The sequence below is a fragment of the Arachis duranensis genome, chromosome 5, assembly GCF_000817695.3.
Source record: "Arachis duranensis cultivar V14167 chromosome 5, aradu.V14167.gnm2.J7QH, whole genome shotgun sequence".
In the NCBI taxonomy this organism is placed as follows: domain Eukaryota; kingdom Viridiplantae; phylum Streptophyta; class Magnoliopsida; order Fabales; family Fabaceae; genus Arachis; species Arachis duranensis.
Window position 1 is genome coordinate 9166795 of NC_029776.3, and position 9668 is coordinate 9176462.

Below are 9668 nucleotides of genomic sequence, written 5' to 3' on the forward strand. Positions count from 1 at the left end.
TTTTGGCTTTCTTAATTATTTTAAATCTTCTATTGGTGTTGAACATACCGCAACGAATAGATTGGGGCAGTTGAAGTTTTAGGGAAAAATTGAAAAAAAGTTGTTATTATTATTATTATTATTATTATTATTATTTTGGGTGTATAGCAATAAGCCGGTAACAAATGCACCAAAAAAAATATATATACTATAAACTGCCTATTTTTGTCTTTTTAACACCCATAGGACGTACATTTTAGTAATTTAGCCCGGTACAAAAAACAAAATTTCAACCTGCTACTGGTCCGTACTTAGAAGTTTGAAATTCCAATAAAGTGAATAGCATACCAGAAACTCTTCCAATATTATTTATTTCAGGAAGCTACAGATGTACAAGGAATTATATGATATGATGGTATTGCTGCGGAGGAAGCCAACTGAGCCAATCAGAGTCTAACTGTCTAAGACTCGCTCTATATTTTTTTTTTCGTCTAATATAATATGAAAAAGTCTAAAGTTATAGAGACTTTCTGAAAGTACAAGTTTTGTATTTTACTTTTGATAAATAAAAGAATATTATGTCTTCATATTTATAGTTTTTAAAAAATAAAAATATTTTTATAAATATTTAAGATAGAGTTTTTAAAAGATAGTTTGTATTTATTAAAATTAAAAAATTTAATATAATCTTATATTAATTAATATCTAAATTTAATTTTTACATTAATGTCTATTATAACATTTTTAAATTTTTAAAATAATTTTATTAAATACATTTATTGTTATTTGTACTTATTGAAGTTATTTTTAATTTAATTTACTTTTTTTTTTTGATATTGTAAAAATTAGTCTCTCTAATTTTTTTTTCTCCTTTGCAACAGAACATCTCTTCGGGCCTTTTGTGGCTTTTTCTTCAGAGTTCAGAGTGACCCTTTTATCTTTCCAAATCGTTAAATAGAATAAATGGGCCTAGCAAGCCCAGTATTACGTGGGCAAGCAGGAACCCTTAACTCGAATGCAACTCCAATATCTCTTGGTACTTGAAGCATCAACCTCCACATATTGAACCTTTTAATATTTTATGGCGTTTTCTGTTAACTCAAGGTTTTGGTAAGAAGCTGCCGAGAGGCTAGCTACCTTCGATTTTGGATCATCATATTCTTTTATGAAAAATGTTTAGGCCATTAATTTAGTCGCCAAAATAATGTGATGTATGTAATTGGTTACTTTTAGATAAACAAGTGAACTTTATGAGTTGTTTTATTCCAGTTACCACCATCCATTATAGATTAAATTCTGGTTACGTAACTTCGATTATATAATATGATATACCGTTACTTTTTTTTTCTTATTTCCAAGTGCACTTTGTTTTTTTTGGGTTCAAGCTAAAATTACGATAGTAATAATTGGGGTATTCTCTGACCATATGAGAATTACAAACGAACAAAAATTATGAATATAAATATAACATTAAGAGTATTGACATGGGGATGTTTAGATGAATAAAATTAGACACATTATTAATAGGGTTTTGTTAAAAACATTAAATTCGCGATCCATATACAAAAATCTCGTCCATAACTAAAGTATCTTTTGTTTCCACGGTTCCACCAGAATGCTGTACCAATCGTGCTACTAGGAATGTACAAATTATAATCAGTCTTTCTTTAATTGAAATTGAAAAGTCCTTCCTCGGTGCACTAAGACATGACGTATAATATAGAGATGTGTCCTTATTAGCTAATGGAGTAGTTGGCTTTTTTTAATGTTAAATGCTTCACGTGAAACTGGGTCAAATGATGTTGTTTGTTTCCATTAGAAAATTAGTGTCTTCCCGTAATGGACTTGGAAATGTTCCCAATCGCTCATCAAGTCTCTTTCTAGCAAGAGATAATTATCTCTCCTTGAGCCTTGTAAGCCCCAAAGAAATAGAAAATAATGTGTATTGACCTAATCCTACTTGTACCGAGAGCATGGACCCTGGAATTTAATGGGACGACTGAAAAACACGTGGATTAGGATTAGCTGTTGCCACTACTTATTTGGGTATTTGTTGCGGTGGTAATCTCAATACTATTTAAACATAGACCAAAATGAAATATACTAAACTATTGTTTTTTTTAGAATTTAATTTCGATATATTCTTTTAGCTTATTTGTATTTGCAATTTTAACTAAATGTGTTTTCTAATTATGTTTCCAAGGACTCAATCGATCTATTGTCTGTAGGGGGAGTATGGACCCCACCCCCACGTGCTCTCTTCCGCCATTGAAGACACTACTAGTACTACCATGCACCATCCCTTGTCCGTTTCATAAACATAGAAAAAGAAAGAGAGAAAGAAAAAGTTGCTCAAATACCCTTTTCCGTAGTTAAGCCTGTAATAACTTAATTTCCAAATATAAATATTTAACAGTACCCCACTCATTCGGATTTAAATATATGATCAGTCACTCAATAGAACGTGGATGGAAACATTTATTTATTTTCAATAGGATAGAGCTATGAGTATTATATTTCAGAGTACATGGGTGCACGTGGCTGTGGCGCCCACATCGACGCATGTGGTCCCATCCAACGCACGTGTGCAAAGTATCGGTCCCTTCTTATTGGTTTTGCTTCAATCCCTGGCTAGCTGTCATACTCTTATCTCCACGCTCTCCTTATTTTTTCTTTTATTCAAAATTTACAATTAACAATTTAACAATTTAAATCAATTTTTAAAAAACATTTGTCAGATAAAGAGTTTAAGTTAACAAGTTTTAAGGAATTTTATTGTGGTTATTAAAAAATTAATAAACAACATAATAAATATTTAAACTTTGTAATTGTTTTATGATTTTTTTTAGTTTGTAGCCTTTTCTTAACAAAATCTAAATTTTAATTTTCACTATTTTTTTGGTTATCAAATTAGTTTAAACTTCATATTTTTTAGCTGAAAAATGATATAGCTTACCTTTTGAAATAACTAATTAATATGATAATTTTAATATTTGACTATAAATATTATTTGTCTTATTTTGACTTTTATTTTAAAATTGTTCTTGTATAAATCAATCTCACTTCAAACGATTTAGTATATCATAGTAAATCATTTGAAGTTTAACCGATTAACCATATCACTATGTAAATCGGTCTTCGTCAAAATAATTTAGTGAGTGATAAAGAATTTGACATAAATTATTTTACGTTACACCGATTTAGCATGAGAAAAATTGCTGCAAAATTCGGTTTTATTAAACCGATTTACTAGAAACATGACTTCTATATAAATCAATTTGACTTGTATTGATTTACCATGAGATACGGTTATATAATTCGATTTTATTCACTTATTTATCATTCTAACTTTTTCACCAACTTTTTTGACAGAATTCGACTGGTCACATATGAAAAGTGTTCATAATGAAAAATAGAGATGAAAGGAATCGTCTATACCAATTGAATGGTGTCATTCATGTTACTGAACGTATACACAAACATGTTAGTGTTTACAATTTCTTTTTTCATATTAGAATAAAAATTAATTCTTAACGTATTTGTTTTACAATGATTGTGATTGTGTTGATGTAATTATAGATAAGACTAAATAGAATAGGATTTTGTGGTATATATTGTACAAAGCTATTAGTTGGGATAAATTTTTTATAAAATAAAAGTAAATTTGTTTTATATTAGTTTAGAATTGCTATAGATGTTGTCCACTTTAAATTAGAATTTGTAATTAAATTAGTATTTATCACAAATTATAATAGTTTTTAAATTTTATGGTTGAATGAAACAAATTTTTATAGTCTGAATGATTGTTGTGTAATTTGAGTAGTTACTGTGGAATATTGATTTTGATTGTGAAAATATTGCTATATAATATAGTTGACTTGTTGTATTAAGACCATTAGGAGACAACAAAGTATGACTCTTCACAACCGTATCATTTTCTACTCGAAAATTGGTGGACTGTACCACATAGCTAGGCTCAATGACCATTGGTTTAAACTCAATGAACCTCTAATTAGGACTTTTATTGAATGGTGGCGTCCTCAGATGCACACACTTCATATGTCGTTCGATAAATGTACTATCATACAATAGGATGTGGCTTATCAATTTAAGCTTCTAATTGATGATGAATATGTCAGTAGATGCCTCACAGATTTTAAGTAGCACATTTTCAGTGGGATACCACCATGAGTTTGATTCCCTACGGAGTCAACAAATTCACTATTGCCTACACATGGTTTTAAGAGAGATTTACATTGCTCCTTCCTGATACAAGTGAAGATACTATTAGGGTGTATGTTTGATCATACATCATGATGTTATTGTCTTTTTAACTGTTTAGGAACAAGTTTAGAGCATGATCGCACACTAGGTGGTTGCCTTATATAGCCAGACTTCAAGAGTTAGAAAGATACAATTTGGGGTTTGTTATCTTTCATAGTTGTACCGATGCATGTACCAACAAACCAACTGAAATATCGTATATCTTGCTGGTCCACTGTAGCTACTTCAATCGTGGATATTTTAGCAGTTTTTTACTATGAGGCTACATGATTATGATACATTCATGTGATCATTGACATTTAGGTAATTATTTCAGTAATATTGTATTTAATTATGTGTATATATCAAATTTGTGCAAGATTTAAAATTTTATATATGAAATTGTAGGTGGTCAAGATATAGTGCAGGTATTGACCAAAGAGATTCTAGAAGCATTTAGACAAAGTTAAAGGCTTGATTTGCTGTAGGCTGTTGATGTGAGTCTTAAAATTTATTGTATTATATTATTAAAATGTGTCATTATTTTAAACTTATATATGTAAGTGTTTTCTCTTTTTTTTTTATATAATTTAGGTGGATGACATACACTACACTTCAAGTGGCAAAGGTTGTGCATAGTGCACTCAGAGATACTAGAGGACATATATCATATGTTATTGAGGGTGATAACATCCTTAAGAAACTTTACTATAGTGGTCAGTGTAGTCGTGTTAGGACACAAGCCACTGACCATGAATATCGATTGCTGAGAATAAATAGGGTGGTAGCTAGTGAAGGTAGAAGCGGGGATCAAGACAGATATGGTGGTGTTCGTGGCAGATGACGTCCTCAGAGAGATAGAAGTGCATGTGGAGGTGGTGGGCATGACATGGGCAGTGATGGCAGTAGAGATCATGGAGGTGGAGATGATATAGGCAGTAATAGAGGTGGAGATGGCATGGGTGGTGATGTAGGTGGAGGTGAAATCTTTAAGGCAGGGTCTAGCAATCAAGTGGCCAGTGACGGCGGGGGTGAATTATTATCTAGCCCGATCCAGTTGATGTTTTCGTGGCTTGGTAATCCATGGAACATCGAGCAGCAGTTTGAGAGTTATGCATTCCTAAATGAGATTGATGTAATGTTATAAGATAATGGCGACAATTATTGCAAGCCATGTATGGATGAGGTTGTACCACAGTTCAACGTAGACCTCAATAAGCCTCCCATTGGTTCTTATGATGGCCTTTTCGGATTAAGCGGGACACCACCTTCAGCATTTGTCAGAATACCTTTGCCACATCACTATTCTGCAGACCGCACAGATACAGACACATATGTAGAGGATGAGATCTCTATTGCCCAACGAGTAGGGGTGGCAAACGGGCTAGCCTGCCCCGTCCTTAGTGAGACGGCCCCGAAATTCTATCCTATCCTACCTAACGACGAGTTGGTGGGATAAACCTGCCAATTCTTTTTTTTTAATTATTAAACCATTAAATATTAAATAATATATATAATTTTACAACCATTTCAACAAACTTATAATTTTTAAAGACATAAAAAAATTATAATTTTTAAATTTACAAACATTAAAGTCTTTATAATTCTAAATATCTAATAAACATAATTATCAACCAAGTTTTTTGAAACAAAATAATAAAATCAACACTGTCCAAAGCATATAATTAAACATCTTCAAGTCTCTAGTCAATCATACATAAAACATAATCCAAATTATAACCTAAAAAAAATGATGGGTCTGCCGAGCAAACACTCCCTGCCGAAACCCATCAAAACCCACGGATTAGGTGGTGCATGTTAAGTAGACATTTTTATTATAACGACATCAAATTTCTAACCCGACATGACATATTTCGGCTTGTTTGCCACTCCTACTAGCGGGCGAAAAGGATCGTTCGCCCTCCAAATTGTGGCACTAGTGGACACAGAGGTGGACACAAGGATTGTAGGGGTGGATCCAGAGATGTCGAGTATTAGTTGTTAAATCTTAAATCCTATCATGGCAGGCTCTTTGTCCTCGTTATGATTCTGCATAACATCTTCTTTCGAATCTACATCTACAATGTCTACAGTAGGGATGATATTATAAGTATTTGACATCATAATCACAAGTTTATTAAGTATATATATGATTGTTTTTTATGTCACAACCATTGTTATTATCGTGATTTAAATCAACAGCAAATGATGAGAATGCCACCAATATTACATCTAATGCAACCACAGGCTTTAAAGTAGAAATTCTACTCAAAGCAACAGTTTTGAAATTTGGAGCTAATCCTCTAAAACTCTCAACCATATCCTCAAATTTCACATACAACTTAGACATGTTCATCTAAAAAAATTTTTCTGACGGTAAAACAACATTTACAAGTGATTATAATTCTCTATCACAAAATAATTATATTTCACAAAATTCTTATAGGTAGTAATAAGAATCTTAAAGAAATATTTTTTTTGTTTGCTTTTTTTCACAAATTCCAAATTTTTGCAGTATAATATTTTGCAATTCTACAAAATTTATAGATAGACGAACAAAAACATTGAGCGAATCTTTGTTACTAGATTTACTGCCCTTTCTAGTTTTCTTTTTTTTTTAATTTTGTCCTTATAATGAACTAGTATTAAAAAATTTTCTTCAAATATTTTAAAATTACACACAGATTATACACAATACGATTTCACTTATTTATAGATGTTGTCTTCTTTATAAATTTATTTGTCTTAATTCGATTTTAGCTTGTATTTTTATCCCTACTAAATCAGTTTAAAATTACACCATTTTATTTTAATCCTTTTTTCATCTAAATTATTTTTGGCTAAATTGGTTTAGTTATACCCTAGTAAATTATTTTGATAGGGATCGATCAGTGGCGGAGCTTGAAACAAAATTTTAGGGGCCGAAAATTTAACATAAAATNTAATTCTACAGATAAAAAATATAAAATAGTTTATAATGGTACTCTTCGAGTTTTTAATGACTTAAAATCTTCAATAATTGAATCAGAACTAAACTTTTCAGCAATTTCTTTCTCAATGTAAATAACCAAACTATCCGCAAGAAAGTCGTCCTCCATCTTGTTTCTTAACCTTGTCTTTATTATTTTCATTGCTGAAAATGATCGCTCTGTAGTAGCTGTAGAAACTGGAAGAGTTCATATCAGACGAATCAATCTATTAATCAAGTAATACACTTTTGACTTTTTTGTTTCTGCTAAACATCTACACAGTTCATGAATAGTTGACAAATTCTTCATTTCTGGATGCTGACGAATATCAAGAATAAAATGCTGAAGCTGAAAAGGCAAATTAATCTTCTCTTGTTCAGTAAAGTCTTCAGGATAGTAGCTATCAACAAGAGTAGAAATCTTAGCAATGTCAAAATTTTTGTAAGCATCCTTAGGCATGAGAGTAGAGCTCAGACTTAGTAGATCCATTGCTTGATCATTAAATCTGCTATTTAACTCTTATAATTGCTTATCAATTGTGACTAAAAATATCTCCACTCTAAAATAATGCTCAACTGTAATATGATCTTTTTGGTGACGCGAGCGTCCTTGCCTTGCAACATAAGAAGCAGTTAAATTAGGAATTAGAATATCATGTTGCTCACAAAATGATTTCACATTTTTTAATAATTCCTCCCATCTATCATCTCTCATGCTTTGGATAAGTGTTTTTGTAGAATGAACTAGTTGCACAGCATTAACTATGTCTTGAGACTGCTTTTGTAAAGCTTGACAAAGAATATCAGTTATTCCCATTATATCTTTTATCAAATGCAAGATCAATACAAACTCAAATGAGGTCAAGATATTGTAAGCACTATCTGCATCACCACGCTGAGAATAAGTTGATCCATCAACAATAATCTTTTGTAAAACAGTCAACGTTACACCATACATATTTATCAAACTGCAAACATAAGAGAAATGAGAACTCCATCGAGTATCACCTGCTCATTTCAAAGTACCAATTTGATTTGCCCCTTTACCAGTTTCAAGTTCATCAATCTCTAATAAATGGACAATTTCATCTGTCTTGGCAGCATGTAACTCATCATGTTGCTTACTAGAAGAACAAATGATGTTGACGATGAAAGTCAATTTTGAAAAAAACTGATGCACAGGAATAACTTCTCTTGATGCAGCAACTAATGCAAGTTGTAATCGATGAGCAAAACAGTGGATATAGTAAGCATAAGGACAATCTTTTAAGAATAATGCTTGTAACCCATTCCATTCTCCTCTCATGTTGCTGGCGCTATCATATCCTTGACCACGAATATTAGAGACATCAAGACCATGTCGAGAAAGAATGCCGCACAATTCTTGTTTTAGAGTTAATGATGTAGTATCTTTGACATGTACAAGATCAAGAAAACGCTCTTGAATAAAATCATGTATATCAACAAATCTCAAAACAAGTGCCATTTGTTCTCTTTTGGATTCATCACGAGCTTCATCTACTACGATGCAAAACTTGGAATCTCCAATTTCCTCACAAATATGCTTTCTCACCTTGTTTGAGAGTATATGCAAGATTTCTTTTTGAATTTGATGTGAAGTATATTTAGCATTATATGGAGAATTTTCTAACACAGTTCTTGCAACTTCATCATTGTAAGATGCTATGAGTTTTATCATTTCAAGAAAATTACCTCGATTTTTTTATTCTGGAGTCTCATCATGGCCTCTGAAAGCACAAGCTTGAAATGCAAGCCAACGAGTTGCATCAATGGAGGACTTTAGGCGCAATCGATTCTTTTGAATTTCCTCAGAAGTATGATCCTCAATTACATTTTGGATGTGACTTGCCTGATTCAATAAATCTAGACATGCTCCAACTGCATTATTGTGTAGTGAGCAAAGATCTCCAATATGTTTAAGAAAAACATAATTCTTTCCATCATTAACTTTTTTCTAATTTCTAAACCCTTTACTAATAAAAATATCTGACCCATTTCGTCCACTGGATTTTTTGCTAACCAAATAACAAAATAAACAATATGCAGAATCTTCAGAAGGTGAATACTCTAACCATGAAGAAAAAATACCAAACCAAGCATATTGAAATCGTCTTGAATGCTTCGTACTAGATAAAGGATAATTGTCAAGATGCTTTTGATATGGACCCCATTTAAGATAAGCCCGTCTAACCTCATCTCTCTGGTTTAGGTGATATTGCCAAATTTGAAGCCGTTTTCCAGGGTCTCATTCCAAAGAATTAAGATCAAACTCATCAGATGCAACTCTTTGAACTTTTGAAGGTTGTATCTCACTTTTTTCGTGATTCATTATAGTAGAAGAACTATCTACATGTGTTGATATTGTAGAAGTTATATGTTCCCCTTCTTGAATATTAGCCTTCATCTTAAAAAATGCATCAATTCTTTGATTTTTCAT

General features: G+C 31.7%; 1 pseudogene; it reads right to left on the reverse strand.

Moving 5' to 3' along the window:
- Positions 1-7214: 7214 nt before the first annotated feature.
- Positions 7215-9668, reverse strand: LOC107487819 (uncharacterized; annotated as a pseudogene).